The sequence below is a fragment of the Crocodylus porosus genome, unplaced genomic scaffold (genome assembly GCF_001723895.1).
Source record: "Crocodylus porosus isolate Cpor-Errol unplaced genomic scaffold, CroPor_comp1, whole genome shotgun sequence".
Classification (NCBI taxonomy): Eukaryota; Metazoa; Chordata; order Crocodylia; family Crocodylidae; genus Crocodylus; species Crocodylus porosus.
In genome coordinates this window covers 109,289,460-109,311,641 of record NW_017728886.1, presented here as the reverse complement: position 1 = coordinate 109,311,641, position 22,182 = coordinate 109,289,460, and the positions used below count along the sequence as shown (strand labels likewise).

The window sequence follows — 22,182 nt, the reverse complement described above, 5'->3', positions numbered from 1 at the left end:
ATTTTAAAAACTATTTTGCCTATTTTGTTGTGTTTTTAAACTTTACCTATAATGTAGCAAATTAGTGTGTATTACTATAAGGTTATTGGTTTTTGCTTTGATCTTAAACTGAATAATATAGTGTCCAGCCCCTAACATATTAGTAAAACTTCTAGTTTTACTTTAACTGGAGAAAAATGCATTGCATTATATGTGATGCTGCACTGTACCATCTATAACTCCCTTTTCAAAATCCTAGACCCACCCACGGGCTTGTAGGTTGCTCCAGTTGGGTATTGGCTTTGATTCTTGAATGCTAAATACTTGACTAGTCATGAGACTAATGATTTAGCAAACAGGTTTTCACTATTATGGAAGTTTTTATTACTTTTTATCACATTAGGAGAAAAAAATGTAAAAATGCTGTTGTAACACCTCTAGTAGGTACTGTGAGTACAACACCACTCCCTAGGTCGGGGTCCACCAACTCTTCTGCCATGACTTGTTGGTATCTGGAGAGAAGGAGGGGGTTCAGCGGTGTTCTCTTCCCCTGTTGACCCAAAGAGTACTAATGAGTGTACCGCTGTGTTCCTTGGGGCTCCGCCTCCCCTACACCCCGTCCACTCGCCAACTGCTTGGGTATTCCACTCATTGTTCTGACAATCTCTGAACCCCCCCGCCTTTACTGTGGGGTCTGGCATCAGCTTCAGCAACCCAGCCAGTTTCCTGGATGTTGTTACCTGTGGAGCCTCAGTCCCTGATCTCAAAGGGCTGAGCCACAGGCACATGGTGTCCCCCCCCCCCCCCCCCCCGCAAGAGAGAAATGCCTCAGTAAGGCTTCAAAATTGAGGGGCTAGGGATTGTCTATCCCCAGCCTAATGCCCGACACTGCTCCCCCTCTTTGCTGTGAGCTAGTGTCTTCAGGGCCACCACAACCCGCCTCTGGAGCCACCACCTTCCCGGTGTGCTCCCAGATGTCTTTCTCCTGTCCCCCGCCAGCTTCTGGAGGGGCTTTTTAATTCCCTGAGGAGGCAGCATCAGCTGCCGCAATCAGCTGGCTGAAGTCCTGCCTGGGAAGCAGCCGCTTGAAGAGTTGGCGCAACATCGGCTTGCGCAGCTCCTGTTCTGCTCCTGCCCATCCCAGCGGTAAGTTTGCCGGGGTATGGAGTGCTTGCTCGCTCCCCCAGGAATGCCCAAGTTTGCTCCCGGCATCCTCAGAGCATGTGGGAGCTTCTTGTCACCACACTGTTTTTAAGTCATCCAGAGCTGCTAGTTAACTAAGTATCAAATTGTAGCTCACATCCCTGTGAGGGCTGGCATGAGTGCACACATTATATTCTGCTTCTGGTTACTCCCATGCAATATTATAGGGATGCAAGACAGGACAAAATTTGGCCAAGTTACTTCATGCAAAACCAAACTGAATGAAATTCAGAGCTAAGTTTGTAAGTGTCATTCTGTTGCAACAGAAAAATACATTTTAATTATTATGCATTAAAATATTTGGCAGGCTATTAATTTTTGCAGGGTGGGTGCCCCCTAACAATTAAGAAAATTGAAATTTAAAGAGTTATTCTGTATGTAAAGAATGGAAAATGGATTCTGAAGCTTAAAAAAATGCTGCTAATCAAATTTTAAGATCAGTAACAAAATGGATTATTAAAATCCTACTTCTTTAACAGTCTGTGTTCAAGAGCGAACATTACCATGTCTTGCTTTCCATCTGGCTTCAAATGCTCATGAGGATAAACAGAAGTGGGCTTAGTTTATATTTTACACAGCATAAATCAGAAGTAACCTATTTGTTGAAGCCAGTGGAGTTGTACTGCTATAAAAACAAGGGGAAACTTAAGAGTTTCTTAGACTTCTAAACTCTCAGAGTCAGGGGCCATCTTTCTTTGTTGTACTTTTTCTAACAGGCTATATCAATGGCATCTTGGTCTATGACTTAGGCTCTTGAGCAACTTGTGCTGAGTGAACACTGGGTATGACCCATTCTCAAATGTCACTGGTGGGGAACTGGCTCAAATTTTGGGAGGTCAGAGGTGTCCACATACAGAGCCCTAGCATGCCACACAGAATGTTTGCCTTTTAGATGTTGAAGTGTGGTATCTCTGACACCAGGGAACGAGTGCCAAGCCAGAATGATGTCTCACAGTGGCACGTTTGTGTTTTGGGAGTGGGGAAGAGGAGCAGTTGTGGCTGCAGCCACCACTTTTACTTTTCTGCTTTCCCTTCTCTCCTAAATATGAGTCCAGTAGCCTGCACTTGGCCAAACTCTGCAGTGTGTTTGGCTGACTTGGGCTGCCTAAGAGAAGGGGAGCACTAAGACTCATTTTTTTAGAGTTCCCAGGGACTGAGTGGTGGCATGCTTGGGTAGAAAGTGAAGACTCAGACAGTTGTTAGAAAGAGAGATTTTATTAAGTAAGCAGTGCAAGGGAGCTCATAGACAAAAAGTACTAACAGGATTGCGGGGAGGGAGGGAACAGGTTTCTGTCTGTGTACCAGAGCAGCCAGTTACAGCAGTGGTAGAGGTGAGGAGCAATGTAGCATGGCTGCCTAATAGACTGACTTTCTTATGTCATGGAATGCCTTTGTGTCCACATGTAACCTTAACCTGGTTCACAGTAAACCAGTTCATAGAATCATAGGGCTAGAAGGGACTCCGAAGGATCATTGGGTCCAGCCCCCTGCATGAGCAGGAAAGACTTCTGGGGTCAGGTGACCTCAGCCAGGTGACCGTCCAGTCTTTTCTCTTGAAGACCTCTAGGGTAGGTGACTGCACCACCTCTGTGGGGAGCTTGTTTCATAGTCTGGGAACCATAGTTGTGAAGAAGTTTATCCTAATATTCAACCTGAAACTATCTTCCAGGAGTTTCTGGCCATTGTTTCTAGTTTTCCCCCAAGGCACCCTGGTTCACCAAGCCCCTGATGTATGCCTCTGACACAGCCACAATGAGGTCCCCTCTCGCCCTTCTTTTCTTTAGGCTGAAGCGTCTGAGATCCCTCAGCCTCTTCTTGTATGGCTTGCCATGCAAGTCTGTGATCATATGGGTGCCTTTTCTCTGGATCCTCTTGAGCTTTAGCATTGTCCTTGTTGAAGTGCAGTGCCCAGAACTGGACACACTACTCCAGCTGTGGCCGCACCAGTGTTGAGTAAAGCCGGGGAATTGCTTCTTTGGTTTTACTGGAGATGCATCAATTGTTGCATGCCAGAGTTTTATAGGCCCTAGCAGTTGCTGCATCGCATTGGAAGCTTATATTCATGCTGGGGTCTATTGTTACTTCTGGATCCCTTTCATTTGTAGTGCTGGTCAGGTTAGCATTGCCCAGTTTGTAGGTGTGCTGAGGGTTCTTCCTTCCCAGATGCAGCACTTTGCATTTCTCTATGTTGAGCCTCATCTGGTTCCATTCTGCCCAATGTGCTAGCCTGTCTAGGTCTGCTTGTTTTGCAGCCTATCTGCGGGTGTGTCTGCACAACCTCATATCTTGGTGTCATCCGCGAACTTGGCCAGTGGGCTTTTCACCTCCTTATCCAGGTTGTTGATGAAGATATAGAACAGCACTGGGCCAGGTATTGACCCTTGGGGTATGCTGCTGCCCACATCGCACCAGAATGACACTGACCCATTCACTTGGACTCTGTATCCTACCCTGCAACCGGTTTTGCACCTACTTGATGGTCCTGCAGTTGATCCTGATATCTTCCAGTTTTCTGATCAGTAGCTGATCAGTTCAAAAGAGTGCTTGATATTTTCAGGTACACTTTTAAACAATATCAGGCAGCTTTAACAGACTGGTATATCAGTCCAGTTCAGGTTTAAACTTCATTTAAGCCAGTCTAAATGTTGTATCTGTCTATTCCTGTTAGTTATCTCATCCTTAGCATCGGGATAGTGGGGAGTGGATGAGTATGAGTTAATTTAGTATCTAAATAGCACAAAATGTGTTTCAAAGTGAGAACAGGAACTCTAGTCAGTCAAGTAAAGTAATAACCTGAATTTGTATTATTTTTCTAACTTTCTAATGTACACCCACCACAGTCTACAAGTTTTGTTAGTAAACCTTGCTGTACAGAGCAAGGTATTGGGCAGTGTGCAGCAAGAAGCTTTGTTGATCATACAGAACACAGGAACTATGTAAATATTCCTGAGCTGTATATATTGGCACCTTATCTATTGCTGATTTGCATCTATATAGATGTGTAGCACTTCCAGAAATTCTAGTTGTGCTAAGCCATAGATATTCTGTGCTATAGTAACGTATGGTGCCGAAAACCAGTGAGGGAGAAAGTGGCCTTATGACAGCTGGATGACCCAATAAGAAAGAAAAAGAAAAATTAACAACACACTAATGAAAAAAAGGATACTGACTTGAAGGAGGAAGTATGAAAACAGCATTTGTTTCAAGGATGAATGTAAAAAGTAAGAATTCACTAATGGGACAGATAACAGGAAATGAAGTGTGTGTGTGTAAACTTTGCAAGCAAAAGTCGAGATGAATATCTTAACACAGAGAGAGAGAGAGAAGAATTGGTATGAGGCAGGGGAAGGTGCAGGAACATGTGAGTATAAATAAATATAGGGTTTGTGAGACCTATCCCTTGTAGAAGGCCTAGGGTAGTGTGAATAATGTACAACATCTTTACCTGTCAAGGACAAGCTTCACCTAGTTGGACTGACCATTAATCAGACCAACTGGTGTACTGTTCAAGGACAATAAACCTTTCAGTGCTTTTGCAATTGAGAATGGATCCAAGGTGGTGGGGGTTTGTGTCACCTTTTGGAATCTGGAAGACTGGTTACTAGAGTCAGCCTTCCAGAATACACATATCCCAGCAGCCTGTATATCAAAAGTGACAGCAACTACCTAAGAAACACTCCTCACATTTCAGAACAGCAGCACTCTTGTAACAATTTGGATTGCATTAACAGTGGTGCAGAGCATCCTGCACTATTAGGAGCTCAAGAAGTATTATAACAGGTGAATGAAATATTTCAAGGGTTGCCTTGGGTGAGTCAGCCCATTTTCTGTATCTTGTTTTCCCTGCTTGCTGAAATGAGGGTAACACTTGTGTGAAAAGCTTAAAAATTGTTGTGTGAAGAGTGCCTCAGTGTCTCAGACTGAGGGTGACTTGGGTGAAGCTAGTCTTGAACTGTGTATATCTGGAGTATTGGTAGAAATTGGAGAAACTGGGAGGGTTTGGGGTATAATACATTGAGTAATTGTTTGTAGAAAAGGAAGATCTAGAGCCTAAAAATGTGATGAAGTTTTTGGTGTGCCTTAGTATGGGAAACTGGGGAAGGGTTAAGATATCTCTTTGTAAATAAAATGAACTCATCTCTCAGCTCTTACCTATCAGTATCTTCTGTGTAAATACTGGAGATGTTACAATTCACTTTATCCATTAAGTGTGTGGGTGTGTGCTGCTAGTAACTGTAAAAAAAAAAAAACAAAAAAAGGTTGTGTTCAAGATGGATTGCTTATATTGAGTATAACTCCTTCTTAACCATCCACAAAGAGAAAAATATCCTTTTTCCTCACACAAGCATAGTCTGTAGCCCTTCTTCCATTTAATGTGAATATTAACAACTTACATGTTTCAGTGTTTTTTGATGATAAACTATAATTCAGAACACTAAGTCACTGGACTATATCCCCCAGCTTGAGAAATATGCAGTTGCCTGCTACAGTTGAATCAGAAGATAGCAGGAGTGATATCAGCCCACTACTATTTAAATGTGCTTGGTTTGAGTTTTGTATGAAAATTTTGTGATTCTAAAAATGTTTTTTATTTTAGTGTCTGAGGCTTTGATTTTGAAATTTCTTTCCTTCCTCCCTTGACCCCCCACCCCCACCCCACCCGCTGGGAGAAACAGGTTTCCAGCAGACATCACTTACTCCTAAAATACAGCTGTACCCAGTTGGGAGAGGAGAAATGATCCCTTAAATTACATTTTTTTTTAATAGAAGCAGCCTATGTTTTACTCTCTGCCACCACCCCCAACCCCACTCCCATGTTTAGTTGATTGTGCTTTAGCTGATCATAACATTGCTTGTTTTCTTTAAACTTGAGTAAATCCAAATTATTTTCTCATTTAGACTTGTGTAAATGGTTCAGGGTAATGCCACTGGCATCAGTGCTCTTGATGTATGTAGTTGGTACCAGGAGCAGAATATGATCCTTCAGCCTTTTACTGTTCTGTTACAATTGGGACAGAGTACAGGAATCAATCAAATTGCATCAACAAATAAGGAAAAGTTCATGAAAAATAGTCCCTTAGTAATCAGAAGAAGAAGTAATGTGGCATAAGAAAGCATTAGTTCCAGTTAGGATTATACATGAAAATTGCTTATGTAGGCCTCTGGTGATTTATTTATTTTTTTTCCCCAGCAGAATGTGTTCTCTACATGGGTTTGAAACTGTTTGATATAGAAACATCAAAAGCAGAAATTCACAAGCCATGAATTCATATAAGAGCAGAAAAGCAACATTAAAGAAAGTGCAGGCAGTAGAAGAACACAGGGATGGGACAGGGATGTAAGAAAATCCTAGTTCTATAGAACTTAATTCTGGTTGTGGTAACAGAGATATCATCAATACAGTCTTGGCCATGGTAAACTATCTTAAATCACTTTGAAACCCATTCCGCCCCACTGAAGTGCATTTGCAGGTGTGGCGCATAGGGAAGTGGGGGCAGCCAGAGCTGAATTTGTCTCATTACATTCAATCTGATATGTCATGGACCATACTTTAACCAGTTGCATCTCTATTAAAAAAGTGACTAAAATGATAAAGACATACTGATCATGAGCTAAGTTTCCTAGTTGGCGAAAAAAGGTCTTTTTTTGGCTTTAAAAGAATTATACCGACAGATGAATATTTAGTATTTTGACCTATTTTAGCTATTTTAAGAGATATTTATTGAAGTAGAATGTGAACACTTGATGTTAGTTTTCAGAGATTTCTCACTTTGGGAAATGCACTCAGGAAAGGAATTGCTCTGAAACTGCACTGATTAAATAAAAGTAGAATCTTAGCTTTCACACTGAAAAAAACTAAGTCAAATTTCAGTGAATGGCACTGTTCTGATGCTTAACTACTATTTCCAATGTTCTCTTTGATGGAAGTGCAAAGTGTGTTTCTTTGTACACAATGTGTGAATGGTCAGGGAGTGAGAGGAAGCGTGGAGGAGCTAAAAGCCTCACCAAAGCTGAAACTCTCCAGAAAAATGGAGGACAACTATACTTTAGTCTGTACCTGAATCCAACAGCTCTGGCTGGCCACACAGCCTGCTGGGGGGCTGCCAGTATGAAGGGGAGCTGGCAAGATTACTGACGTACCCACTCCTCACCACTGATTACCTGAAAGGGCTACCTGACATGTGGCCCTGCCCCTCTCCACCAATCAGCCATGGGGGCAGGGCCACATAACAGACTGCCCTCCTAGCCAGTCAGCATCTAGGGGTGGGGGCATATGACAGACAGCCCTCTTAACCAACCAGTAGTGAGCCAGGGTCACTGGTGCTCCTCAGCCAGTCAGAGGTGTAGGGGGCTCTGCCATGATAAGCCCATAAAAATGGCAGCTAGCCCTGCAATCTACCCTTGAAATCAGTTGGCTGCCTCCTAGATTTGGGTAGACCCCTAGCTATGTGAACTTGTGGTCTGACCAAGTATAGCATTTCTTACGTCAATTGCACCTTTGCAAGTTTTGCTAACTCAAGCCCTGATAAGAGACCATGTTGTGTTTGGGATCTGGGACCAAATATTCAGATTACTGGAAGACAAAACAATTAGCATTTCTCCAAACAAGAAGTCACTGAGTTGAGGCTGAAGCTCACCAAAGGTACACAGTGTGTTCCTCCTGATGATCAGGGGAATTAGAGTAGTTAGCCTGACTTCAGTATGTGGGAAGCTGTTGGAGCAAATGATAAAGAAGCCATTTTGTAAAGATCTGGAGGAGGAAAGGCTGATCTCAAACAGCCAGCATGGATTTGCAAAGAACAAATTGTGTCAAATATGATCCCCTTCTTGGAGAAAGTAACTAGTTGGGTGGATGAAGGAAATGCATTGGATATAGTGTGCTTGGACTTCACTAAAACCTTTGACAAAGTGCCATATGACTTGTCCCATAAGCAAAATGGAGAAACAGGGGCTAGAAAAAATTACTGCAAAGTGCTTAGATAACTAATTTAATACCTCCGGCAAAGAGTAATTTTTAAATGGATCAGTGTTGGAACGGGGTCTGTCTTAGGTCTGGTGGGATGTCTTTACATGTGCTCTGGGGTGGGGGCACTTTCATTAGAGTGCCTCTTGAAAGTCACTCTAATTAAAGCGCCTGCAGTGTCTCATATATTTGGTGTCCTGCACTTCAAAATGGTGGTGGGTGTGCTTTAACTAAAGCCCCTACCACGATTCTGAAACATGGAGTTTCTGAATACACATGATGCTGAGGCTGCCAGAACATGCTAATTAGCACTGTCCAGCAGACTCAATTGAGCATGCCCTGACATGTTCTAATTAGAATGTGAGAGCAGGTATTGGGAACTTGTATAGGTGCCCTTTATGCTGTTCAACATGGTTATTAATGTGATGGTTGCCAGAATAGATAGATTTTAGAGCATAGTTGCCAATGACAGGAAGCTGGAAAGGATTGCAAACACACTGGAGGACACGAGCAGAATTTAGAAAGACCTCAGGGGCATAGGAATGTAGGGCTACAAGGTACCTCATGTGGTCATCTAATCCAGCCCCCTGCTGAAAGCAGGATCCTCCCTGACTAAGCCATCCCAACCAAGTGTCTGTCTAACCTGCTTTTGAAAGTTTCCAATCGTAGAGATTCCACAGCTTCTCTAGGTAGCCTGTTCACCATCACAGTCTGAAAGTTTCTCCTAATATTCAGCGTAAATTTCCCATGCTGCACCTTCAGGCTATTGCTTCTAATCCTGTCCCCCTATAGCCATAGAGAAAAACCCAGTCTGTCCTGTCTATAATCACCCTTCAGGTATTTGAAGACTGTTATCAAGTACCCACTCAGTTTTCATTTTTTCTAGGCTAATAACCCTAGTTCCTTCACCCTTTTCTTAAAAACTTCCCAGGGACCTGATCATTTTTGTTGCCTTCTGCTGGACCGTTTTCAAACTGTTTACATCAGGGGCAGGCAGTTATTTTGGCTGGAGGGCTGATTAACGAGTTTTGGTGAGCTGTTGAGGGTTGCAAGGGTGGCCTCGCCCCCTGGTTGCCATCTTAGAACCAGAAGTCCTACCCCTAACCTCTGACCTTTTCCACCAGAAGTCCCTACACTTTTCCCTGAAAGTACTCCTTTTGGGCAGGGGGTTTGCCATTTTGGAAATGGGAAAAAAATATATACTAAAAATCGAACAGCTATAATAACATCTTTTAATTTTATTTAAAAAAATACTTTTGTCCTGATTTGTGTGCGTTTGTGCTGTATATATAGAAGTGATTGCATAGTAGCTCAAAATAAAGTCTTATTGTGGGGGGTTTGGAGAGGTCTGGGGGGTATGGGTGAGTGGGTATGGGGTTTGTGGGGGGCTGTGGATGTTTGTGTCTGTCGGGTGTGGGGCTATGTGTGGATGTGTGTGAGTGGGTACAGGGGGTTTGCAGGGATATTTGTATGTGTGGGTGGATGTGGGGTTTGTGGGGTGTGTGGAGGGGGAGTGTGGCTGGAAGTGTGTGTGTGTGTGTAGCAGTGAGCAAGGCTCCCCCCAGACGCATGAGGCTATGAGTGTGGGTGAGGGTGTGGGTGGGTGCAGTGTCTGTGGGGTATGTGATGGTGTAGGGGAGGATGTGGTTGTGGGGTTTGTGGTGGGAGGCTTTGAGGGTATGTGGAGTGTGCTTGGAAGCCCCCACACACAATCCCTTGAGCCGGTATGCCCCTGCCCCCACCCCACAACAGCCCAGAGCCCATGTGTCTTGGGGCACATCCCCTGCCACTGCCAACAGCCCCAGTGCAGCCTGTGCTCACTCTGCACCACCCGGCCGTGGTGTGTCCTGCCACCATGGACATACAGCATGTCTAGAGTAGCTTCTCCAGCTGCCACTGCTGCTGTCCCCAGCCCCATGGTAGCAGCAGGTATCAGTATGCACAGACCCAACCCCATGCTGGCTCTGGGCTTGTCCATCCAGGCTGAGAAGTGGCAGCAGCAGCCAGGTAGACACTGTTGCTTGGTGTGTTGGGAAAATGGCCTCTCTCCCTTGCTGCTGGCAGGCAGTTTTTGGAGCAGCTGCCCCAAGTCTGCATTGCACTGGGTTGCCTGTGGCTCCATCAGTGCCACTGCTGTGCTGCCCTGCATAGCAGCAGTGACAGCACAGAGCATCCATGTGGCAGCCCAGAGGCAGCAATGACAGAGCTGCAGGGCAGCCTGTCATTGCTGCCTCAGTGGCACCGTGCGGACTCTGGGTGGTTGCACCAAACCTGGCACAGTGCAGACTCTGGGTGGTTGCACCAAAAACTGCCTGGCAGTGGTGCGGGAGGGCTGCTTTCCCCCTGCACGGAGGAAGAGTTTCTCCCTGGTGCTGCAGCTGCTACTGAGCCCAGGCAGGTGATTCCAGAGCAGGTGCTGGGGCCCAGGCTCAGCAGTGACAGCATGGGAGAGAATCTGCTGTGCAGCACTGGGTAAAAGCAGACCCTCCCCCTCCAGCTGCTGGTGCTTCTTGGTATAGCTACCCAGAGCCTATGCAGGGCTGCCCTGTGTCTGCTCTGCACTGCCACTGGTGCCCCATGGAGCAGACTAGAGGCAGCAGTGACACAGCATAGACACAGTGCAGGCCTGCTTGGGCTCTGGGCGGCTACACCTGGAAGCATCAGTGGCAGCAAGGGGAGGCTGCTTTTACCCTACTCTGACCAGTAGTTTCTCTCCCACCCTGCTGCTGCTCAGCCTCAGTGGGTGAGCCTGGAGCATGTGGGGTCAGAGCCGCACACTGGTACCCACCGCTACAGCACAGTTAGGGGGAGTGGTGGTAGCAGTCAGAAGAAGCTGCCGATGCCTGGGCTGTATAGAAAGGCAATTTGGCTATGGAGCTGCCCCAGCTCTGCTGCATGCCCAGCGGGCTGCAGGACGCACCACAGCCAGGCAGCACTTTGGCCAGGTGGGGTGGATCTGGCCCACAGGCTGTATTTGCCCACCCCTGTTTTACGTTCTTGTTGAAGTGCAGGGCCCAAAGCTGTACACACTACTTCAAATGAGGCTTCACTAGTGCTGAACAGAGTGAAAGAATCACTTCCCTTGACTTGCACATAACACTCCAGTTAATACAACACAGGATGATGTGGTCTTTTTTTTTGCAACAAGAGCATACTTGGGTCATATTCAATGTATAGTCCATTGTAACCCTCAAGTCCTTCTCTTTGGCACTGCAGCTAACCAGGCATTCCCTCTGTACTGTGCATGCAATTATTCCTTCCCAAGTGCAGGACTTTTCACTTGTCCTCATTGAATCTCATCTGACTGATTGTAGAACATTTCTCCAATCTATCCAGTCATTCCAGTCGTGATAGATTGGAAATCTGGGTTATAGACAACAAGATAAACTTCAATGCAAACAAATGTGAGGTGTTATATCTAGGGGAAAATAATCAAAAGCACAAATATAGAATGGCTGATAACTGGTGCAGTGGCAACACTGCTGAGAAGGATCTTGGGGTTTTGCTGAACTGCAGACTCAACATGAGTTAGCAGTGTGATGCAGCTGCAGAAAAAGTAAATGCAGTTTTCAATTGCACCAACAAGCATATTAGGTGTAAGGCGGGGGGGAGCGGGGCATATCTACACAAGATGTTTACTGCTAATTAGGAGCTGCCTAATTAGCTCTGCTGTACAGGCTGATGATTCCCTAGGCCCCCTTCCAGCCAGAGCTGCTCTGACTTGGTTCAACATGCTGCAATCCTGGGCATATGTAAATGCAGTGTGCAAGTACAGTAAAGTGTGGTGTGACATGCTGGAGTTTATTGGTTCATGCTAATAGCATGTGTAGATGCACCCAGGAAGTGCTTGTGCTACTCTATTTGGCACTGGTTAGGCATCCTTTAGAGTACTGTGAGCAGTTCTGGGCTCAGAATTTTAAAAAGGATGTGGAAAAGGTAGAGAGACCAAAGACGGGCAGCAAAAATGATACAGGTTTTTAGAAGGCAAGCCATAGTAGGAGAGGTTGAATTAAATACAGGTAACCCCTGCTTAACACTTTTTTGTCTTAGCATTCTTTTGCTATAATGCTCATTTTAATTTGATCGTGCTCAGCAAGTTTCGTTATAATGCTTGTGATTGCCATCTTGGGTCATTAAAACACTTGCGATCACCATCATGGGTCATCAAATACTTTCGGTTTCACTTAATGTGCGTTTCGCTTAACGCTTAGTTTTTCAGGAACTAATTCAGAGCATTAAGCAGGGGTTGCCTATAAGCATGTTTTGTTTACAGAAAAGGAAGTTAAGGGGGGGACATGATAGCAGTCTGCAAATATCTGTAGAGCTGCCATAATGAAAAGAGAAAACAACTTTTGAGACTCCCTGCAGAGGGTGGGACACAGAAGTGGCTTGATAGTGCAACACAGTAGGATGGATTGGATATTAGGAAAAACGTCTCCATTGTTTTGCATATCATAGGTATTTTCAATATACATGATAAAATTTACAGTGTCTTAAAATGAGGCACAGTTTAGTGGATAATAGTTTAAACACTTAGTGAAACATGTATCTGCTAGTTCCCTTAAGGGTTCAACCCAACAGGTAGATGAAAGGAGTTATTAAAATAATAAAGCCCCCATTAAAGTCTGCAGCACCAGAGTGTTCCATATATAGGAATGTTAGTTACAGATCAGCACCAATAAAACATGGGTTATCATCTACTAAAATGTTGTTCAATGGCAAATAAAAATGCTTGAACTTTTAGAACTTGATATCAGTGTCAGTGTGAGCATTCAGAGGAGTGAAGAACCAAAGTGAAACAAAAAACTTCAATATAGTTTGAGGTGTCACATGCTGTCATTTCATGAAAATGATGCCATGTATGTCTAGAGCTGAGAAAAAAACAGTTGCAAGCTGCACCAGTGTCACAAGAAATAGTCCTATAATCACAAGGTGGTCATCCTGGGCAGAAACCTAACATGGAACAATAACCTAACATGAAACTTTCTCCAAATTCCACAAGGGAGGTGGGAAAGAGGCACAGAAGAAGGCAGCAGTAGCAGGTTAGATAGTTAAGCCTGGGATGTAGCACAGCTGGAATCAATGGGTTTACCACTATCTGACAACAATGGTGCTAGCTCAGGTAACAGCACAAGGCATCTTGGGAACTACTTATTTTATTTAACACATTTGCTGTAAGTGTTTGAGTGTTATATTTTGTTTGGGGAATTACAGTATCTTTAAATGGGAAGACAGCCCCAGAACCACAGTATTTTATATGCTAGAACATTCTCATTGAAATGGTCCTCTGGCAGCTTGGCAATATTTGTTGGTAGTGGAAGATGTGGGGAACTGTCCCTTAAGAGTCTCTGGCATGTGTGGTACTGAGGCCCGTTTTAATCAGTGCAGTTCTTTTTTTTGTCTGATGCCTTTGTCTAAGTAATTTCTGAGTACAGATGGTTGCAAGTATCTAATAGTTTTCTCCCAAGCCACAGGAATGACTATAGGCTTTTCCACAACACACTCCAAGAACTCTTCCTGGATTTAAACAACACAGAAGTTTTGTTGAATTGGGCCCTCTAATACAGTTGTTCTCAAACTTTTTACAGATTCACAGAAGTTAGGGCTGGAAGGGACCTCATGAGATTATTTGGTCCAGCACCCTGCTCTGGGCAGGAGAAAATGCTGGGGTCAAATAACCCCAGCAAGGTGTGTGTCCAGTCTCCTTTTAAAGATTTCCAGAGTAGATGCCTGCACCACCCCCGCTGGGAGTCTATTCCAGAGTCTTGTCACCCGAACCATGAAGAAGTTTTTTCTTATAGCCCATCTGAAACCTTCTTCTAAGAGTTTATGACCATTGCTCCTGGTTTTTGCCTGGGGTGCTTTGGTGAATAGTTGTTTGCCTAGCCCCTGATGCTCTCCCCTGATACATTTGTAAGCTGCTACCCAGTGCTGACACATAAAGGGTGGACATGTACCCTCTGAGAGCACTGGTGCATACCCTGACAGGCTGTGTTCCCCACTTAGGCAACGGGTGGGGGGTAGGCAGAAGTGCTGCTTCCCCCGCCCTGCAAATGCTGGCCAGGGCGTGGGAGCACCAGATGAAGCACCATGGCCACTTCTGGGAGCGCTACATGACTGGTCACTGGGGGGGCCACGTACCCCCCCTTACTAAGGTAGCACCAGTGTCCTGTGCTGCTACCAACCCCCTTCCCCCCCAAAGTTCTCTCTCTTCTAGGCTGAACAGTCCCATATCTGTCAGCCTTTCCTTGTATGGCTTGCTCTTCAGGCCTCTAATCATATGAGTAGCTCTTCTGTGGACTCTCTCAAGTTTCTCCACATGTTTCTTCAGGTGTGGCACCCAGAACTGGACACAGTACTCAAACTGTGGCCTCAGCAATGCTGAGTAGAGTGGGAGAATAAATTCCTTAGTTTTGCTTGAGATGCATAGGTTGATGCATGCCAGCATATTGTTTGCTCTGCTAACTGTAGCATCACACTGGTGTCTCATTCATTTTATGGTCAGTTATGACCACAAGGTTCCTTTTGGACATGGTACTAGCTAGCATAGCATCACCAAGCCTGTAAGTTTTTTGTGGATTTTTCCTCCCCAGATGGAGCACTTTATAATTCTCAGTGTTGAACAGCATCTGGTTCTGGTCCGCCCATTTAACTAATCTGTCTAAGTCTGCCAGGATCATCAGCCTACCCTGATGCGTGGCCGCAGTTCCCCAAAGCTTAGTGTCGTCGGTGAACTTTGTCAATGTGCTTTTCACCCCCATATCTAGATCATTGGTGAAGGTGTTGAAAAGCACTGGTCCAAGTACCGAACCCTGGGGGACCCCACTGGCTACCTTCTGCCAGGTCGACACAGATCCATCTATTGGTTCTCTCTGGGTCCAACCCCACAGCTAGTTTCCCACCCATCTGACCATTGAATTGTTGAACCCATAGTTCCCTAGTTTTTTACCTTGAAAGCCTCATGGGACACCAAGTCAAAGGCCTTCCTAAAGTCCAAGTAAATGATGTCAACCTCATCTCCCTTATCCAGGTAGTGAGTAACCTGATCATAGAAGGAGATGAGGTTAGTCAGACTTGACCTACCCATGACAAAACTGTGCTGGCTGTCATTTAGAATTTTGCCTTCTACTAGCTTATCACATATAGATTCCTTAAAAATGTTTTTGTGGTTTTTTCCTGGGATTGAGGTCAGGCTGATTGGCCTGTAGTTCCCTGGGTCCTCTCTCCTCCCCTTCTTGAAGATGGGCATAACGTTGGCCTTCTTCCAGTCTTCTGGGGCCTCTTCTAAGGGCCACAGATTCTCAAAGAGCTTTTCCAGTGGTTCTGTGATGACTTTGACTTAGTTCATTCAGCATGCTTGGATGGAGTTCATCCAGCCTTGCTGATTTACAGATATCCAGCCTCTCTAGCTGTTCTTTCACCAGCTCTACATTGACTGTTGATAGGTGATCATCCCTACTGTGACTATTCTGCATTATATTTGCATTCAGCAGGCTATCACTCCTAGACTGGTGGAATTCAGTTTTCTCCTTTGTGTCAGTGATCAGATGTCCAGATGCACTGAGCAGCGGTCCCACTTTTTTCCACTGGTTTTCCTCCTGTTACCTATATACCTATAGAAGGACTTCTTATTGTCCTTGATTTTGATTGCTAACCTGAATTCGGTCACCATGTTTGCTTTTTCTAATCTGCCCCCTACAGGTGTGGGCCAGTCTTATGTAGTTCTCCTTGGGGCCTATTCCTAGCTTCCAGCATTGGTAAGCCTCATTTTTCTTTTTCAGAAGATCTATGACTTCCCTATTGAGCCAAAATGGCCTCCTGGCCCTTGTGCCACCTTTTTTACGTACAGGTATGGACAGCTTCTGTGCACTGAGGATCGTATCCTTAGGAAATGACCACTCTTCATCCACACTCTTTCCCTACGGTCCATGATCCTGTAGGGCATTACTCACTAAAAACCTTTAGCTTATTCAAGTCAGCTTTTTTAAAGTCAAGGATTTGTACCTTACTGACAGATTTCTCAGCCCTATGATGGACAGTGAAAGTGATAGTGTCATGGTCACTGTCACCTAGGTTACCCTCTATCTTCAGGTCACTCCTCAGGTTGTACACTTTGGCCAAAACAAAATCTAGGAGGGCATTTCCTCTGGTCAGCCTGTATGCTTCCTGAGACGGGTAGAGCTCGTCTATAGAAATCAGGAATCTATGCGACTGGTCAGATCTGCCCGAGTGTTCTTCCCAGGAGATGTCTGGGTAGTTAAAATTGCCCATGATAACCACATCCTGTGCTCTAGCAGCCTCTTCCGGTTCCCTGGAGAATTCCAGATCTGGCTCCTCATCTTGGTTTGGAGGTCTGTAATATATTCCTACAGTTAAGTCCCTTTTGCCACATACCCCACTATATCTTGACCCAGAGGGTCTCAAGTTGCCCTTTCTTAGTACCAATTTCAGCTTCCAAGGAGGTGTACTGCTCCTTCACATATATAACTACATCTCTACTCTTTTTTTTCCTATGTGATCTCTCCTGTACAGGATGTAGCCCTCTATATCTATGTTCCAATCATGGGTAGTCCCACCAGGTCTTTGTTATCCCTCTGATATTGTAGTCCCTGCTGGAAAGCAGGAGGACCAGTTCCTCCTGTTTGTTCCTCATGTTAAAATTTAGTCAAGGGAACTTGTTTACTTAAGGCACTGCTAGGATTCAAACCCAGGGTCTCCTGTTTAAACAGGCACTTTAACCAAGTGAGCAATAGTACCTCTTTGATTGAATTAACAGCACCCCATTAAAAAAAACTAATATAAATATAGTTTGAATATGAATTGACATATTTATAATGCTTCTATCATAATATATTAGTAATCAATTGTATTACCATATTATAATATAATATGCAAGTATAATAGTCATTGCTTCAGGTTATTCCTCCTGGCTCTGCCTGGCCAATGCAAATTTGATCCTAGCACAGCACTAGGAGTTCCTATATGTGGGTCCAGGCCATCTCTCAAAACTGAGAACAGCAAAGCAGTTTCTGCCCTAAGTTATTCCTGGAGAGCCGCTTTGAGCTTCAGCCATGGGGCCAAAATGGACAAAGCCCAGTAGGGTGAGGTGCTGGGCATGTGGCCAGTAGACTGAGGTGCTGGGGCTGCATACATAAAATGAGGGGGTTGGGGTGGAGCAACAAAATATGAAGCCTAGGGAGGAGAGAGACCCCTTTCCTGCCCTGCCCCACCCCTGGTCTGTACCCAAGAGAGCAAGCACAGCTTCTGTAGCTCTGGCTGCTCCTCCAGTGATTTGCATCAGAGCCTCCTACACAAGAAGCCCTTCTCACCAAATCCATGAGAATGTGAGGAGCTGGGGAATGAGCCATCCTCAAAAGTGTGCATTTGCATCTCTGTCTGCCTACTACAGAGCACACTGCTCAGAATGTCTGGCACAGGGGTTGCTATACAGTAGGAGGGCACAGCCATGCTGTCCTTTGTCTGCAGGACTCTGGATAGGTTGGGGAGAGGAGCGTATTGGGCTTACCACCTTACACAGAGGCCAGGCACTGTAGCACTCTTACAATGATCCCAGGGTCAGCTTCCCAGGGTGCTGCAGCACCCGGTTGAAAATCACTGCTTTAGTAGGAGCAGGCCATGATGTGGTTTTAATGCATCTTTTATAGGTGAGCTAAACTCCCCACCCCCACTATTTGCAAATGGGTTTTCTTACAATATGTTGTTCCCAATAGCAACCATATTTCAACCACAGTCTACAATTTCACCCTGGGTCAGGGGTTTCCTCCAGTTTACATTTAATGCAAACTTTATTTAAATTCTAAGATGTTTGTTTAGCATTCTGTATTCACTACTTTGTATTGGATGATAAGAAGCTCTGCATTTAAATTATTCCATTTTTAAGGGTGATGAAAATTGTCAGTCACCTTTGAGTATATTTAACCAGTCCTAAAGGATGCTTACAGTTGCAAAAATTCTCAGCCAATTACATTTATAAACTGTGGTGTGTATTGGCACTCTGGCACTTTTCTTGCCTTCTGATGTGCATTTGTAGATTGCCCTGTGGAGAGAAATGAATCTTTCAAATATTTTTTTTAAAATCTAACACCTCCAGTCAAATTAAATGAGTCATGTGTGCTTTGGAAATATTTGTTTCTTTGGAAATTATATTTAAAAGTGTAGTTGGTATACAGTACAAAACAAAGTGAATGTTGGAGACTAGAATCAGGACACATTTAATAACTATAGTAAGAGAATATGCAGCTCCTGTCAATTTAAAAATGAATAAGTCATTTTATTTACTGTAATCCAAAGGTTTGATGCCACTCACCCCAGAAGAGTCATTATAAAGCTCTCCCTGGAGATGTCTGAATTAGGTAGAGCAGGGATTTTTATTATCTGATGGAGAAAATTGCCCTTTCAAAGACTTTCTGGTCCATTTTAGTATGTTGCATGGTGTTTGCAAGACCTTTGCTTATCAAGTCTACCTGTATTTCTCTCTCCAGTCAGAAGTCCCATCCTACATGAAAGGCTATGAACAAATTGGAAAAAGTTTCACTTGTGTGTTACATTTGAAGAATTTCAGTATCTTTAATAGGATAAAACAGTACCAAAACCACAGTACTCTCATCAACAATCCCTTGTACTCAGGGATGATTGTCTTTCGTGATTACTTTATCTGTGGGCCTGAAGATGACTGAAGAGTCTGATTGGAGAACAGCAGATTGTGTTGCAATTCAGGCATGTGTTTCCATGTGGGTCTGATGCTTCTTGAATCATTCCATGGCATGCTATCTCTGTTGCTCCTGCTTTTCTGTCTCCTGTTGTTTTCATAAGGTTTCAAAGTACTGAGATCCTTGCAGCAGACTCTTCCTTCATTTGAGGTGGTCCTGGGAAATAGTCTCCCATGAGTTTATGTCAGAGTTACATTTTTTTCAAGTTGGTCTTGAGGATGTCCTTGAAGCACTTTCTCTATGCTCCCCTTCAGCATATGCCTTGACTGAGTTGGGAGAATAAAGTTTGCTTTGGGAGTCTGGAACTGGACATCCAGATGATGTGGCCAGACCAGTAGAGTTGAAGTCAGATGATCATCACTTTGATACTCATGATGTTTGCTTACAAGAGGACACTAATGTTGGTGTGTTTATCTTCCCACTGGATTCAAAGGCTCTTCCACAGGCATCAATGATGGTACTTCTCCAGCGACTTGAGGTGTCTCCTGTACATTGTCCATGTCTCAGCTCCATATAGTAATATGGGGATCATGACTTCCTGATAAAATATCAGCTTGGTTTTTGAATCTGAAATTGCAGTCTTTGAACACCCATTTCCTTGGACATCTGAAGGCTGCACTTGCACTTTTAAGATGGTATTGAATTTCTTCATTGATGCCAGCCTTCTGAGGTACAGGAAATACTCAACATTCTCCAGACTCTCACCGTAAATCTGAATTACCAGAGCTGGGGACTGCTTATTAAAAATGTATTGATGGAGGACCTGAATGTTAAGTATCAGTCCCATTTTCTTGTATGCCACAGTAAAGACATTGACAATTGCCTGAAGGTCTCCTTCCAAGTCAGCACAGACTACAGCATCACCAGCATACTGGAGCTTGATGATTGAAGTCGGGGTGATCTTGTTTTTGGCTCAGACTCAGCTATGATTTAAAGAATTTATCATTCATTTGGTTATTTAGCTCCATTCCAACTGGAATGGAACCATTGTCAAGGAAGGAGTGGGAAAGGTCAACTCCAACAGCATCCTCCTCTTAACCAAATGCACAGAACATGGACTCACCATCACCAACACTCTGTTTTGCCAGAAAAACAGGCACAGAATATCATGGCAACACCTGTAATCTAAGCATCGACACTTGATTATGTACATCCTTGTTTTTGCCCAGGATTGCAAAGATGTCTGCATCACTTCAGGTATGCTAGGAGTGGACCAATCACCAGCTCATCTGCTCAGATATTTCACTCATACTGGCTCGCAAATGACAGCTGCAGCAGAAGCAATGCCGATGGAAGATCAACCTTGAAGGACTCAAGAAACCCAATCAAGTGAGACCTCAGTCCACCAGTGCCTCAATGAAAAATGATGAATTCCAATCAACAACAATGGGAAAATGTCAGCAGTGCCTGGGGTCTCTTCAAGTCCACTGTCGTAGCACCTTTGAATAGATACTTGGATTCTGTGCCAGGAAACATCATGACTCATTTGATGAGAAAGACTGAGAGATCCAAGTGTTGATTGACTACAAGTTCAAGGTCCTTTGTGTTTGACAGAACATCAACTCCAAGAAAAAGAAATTGAATCACCAATAAGCCAAGGCCCAGGAGTACCTGTGCTAAGAAGAACAGATGGTGAGAAGACAAGGGAAAAGAGATTCAACATCTCACTGATTTCCATGATATGTACAGTTTTTTCAGTGCCACCAAAGCCATCTATGATCTGAGCACTCAGGGACCAATCCCTTGAGACCTAAGGAGGGAGGAGACCTTAACAAAAAAAGGGGGAGCCATCAACATCTGTTGGAAGGCGCATTTTGAAGCCCTTCTCAGTTGATACTCTACTGTTGATGAGAGTGCAGTCAACTCTAACCACAAACAATCTCAGAATTCAAGCCTTGATGAAGTGAGGAAAGCCATCAAGCAGATGAAGAATGAGAAGGCACAACTGACATGATCATCACTGCTCTCCAGCTTCAGGAAAAATGCCAGAAACACCATAAACCTCTTTACATAGCCTTCTTTGACCTCACAAAAGTTTTTAACTCTGTCAACTGAGAAGTGGTGTGGAGGATTCTTGTGAAGTACGGATTGACCGCTGAAAGTCATCACTTGCTCCATGATGGTATGAGAGTGGTGGCTCTCAGTAATGGATGTATCATAGACCCCTTTCAGATTAAGACTGGAGTTAAGCGAGGCTGTCATTGCTCCAACACTCCTCTTGATATCCCTTGCTGAGATGCTACATCTGACCACTACTCTATGGTTTTCAACAATATGTGTTTGCTTTAACTCATGTGTGCTGTGACGATTCACTCTGAATGCTATGCTTGTCATTCAGTTCCCATTTGACAAGAACAAGATAAAAGCCCACCGAAGTAGTCATCCAATGCCTTAATTCTACCAAACTAGAAGATTACTAGGATATAACTCCATTCTTTAGCACAAACGAGCCTTATTTCACATGGTATGCATATAGGGTGCTTACAGATCTAACCATCTTCCCACCCCCTCCCAAAGGCATATTACTTTAAACTTGGCATGCCCCTGTGCTGAGCCCAGTGCATGTCCAGGAGAGGCATTATGTTAGTTGAACCCAAAGTCTGTATATATCAAGCACTTCAGTAGGGCTTTTTGGGTGCTTTTATCTCATAGAATCATAGAAGTAGGGTTAGAAGGGACCTTGTAGATCTTCAAGTCTGACCCCCCGCCTGGGCAGGAGAAAAGACTGGACTCAAATGAGTCCAGCCAGGTAGTCATCAAGCCTCTTCTTAAAGATCCCCAGGGTAAGAGCCAGCACCACTTCCCTAGGAAGTAGGTTCCAGCTCCTAACCGCCATAACTGTGAAGTAGTTCTTGCGGATGTCTAATCTAAATCTACTCTCTAATAATTTGTGTCCATTGTTTGTTGTCATGCCAGGGGGCGCTAGGGGAAACAGTGTCTCCCCTAAACCCTTCTGGTCCCCCCCTAGTGAGTTTATAGACAGTCACCAGGTCCCCACTCAGCCTTCTCTTGTGAAGGCTGAACAGGTTTAGGTCCCGCAGTCTTTCAATATAGGGTCTGCCCTGTAGTCCCCGAATCATGCGGGTGGCCCTCCTCTGGACCCTTTCAATGTTGTCCACATCCCTCCTGAAGTGGGTCACACAGAACTGGATGCAGTACTCCAGCTGTGGCCTGACCAGTGTCGCATAGAGGGGGAGGATCACCTCCCCGGCTCTACTTGAGATGCACCTGTGGATGCATGACAAGGTCTGGTTAGCCCTGCCAACCATGACCTCGCATTGTCGGCCCATGTTCATCTTGGAGTCA

General features: G+C 44.5%; 1 protein-coding gene and 1 long non-coding RNA gene across 9 annotated transcripts in view; one reads left to right on the top strand and one right to left on the bottom strand.

The window, feature by feature from the left end:
• LOC109313731 (poly(rC)-binding protein 3-like) overlaps positions 1 to 22,182 on the top strand; it is an 894,664-nt gene that overhangs the window by 265,800 nt on the left and 606,682 nt on the right. The window lies entirely within an intron of this gene.
• The window catches only part of LOC109313824, a 100,804-nt gene continuing 89,885 nt past the window's right edge, over positions 11,264 to 22,182 (bottom strand). The window contains exon 2 of the long non-coding RNA XR_002102152.1: positions 11,264 to 11,509. This is a non-coding gene — a long non-coding RNA (uncharacterized LOC109313824). The remainder of the gene's footprint in view (positions 11,510 to 22,182) is intronic.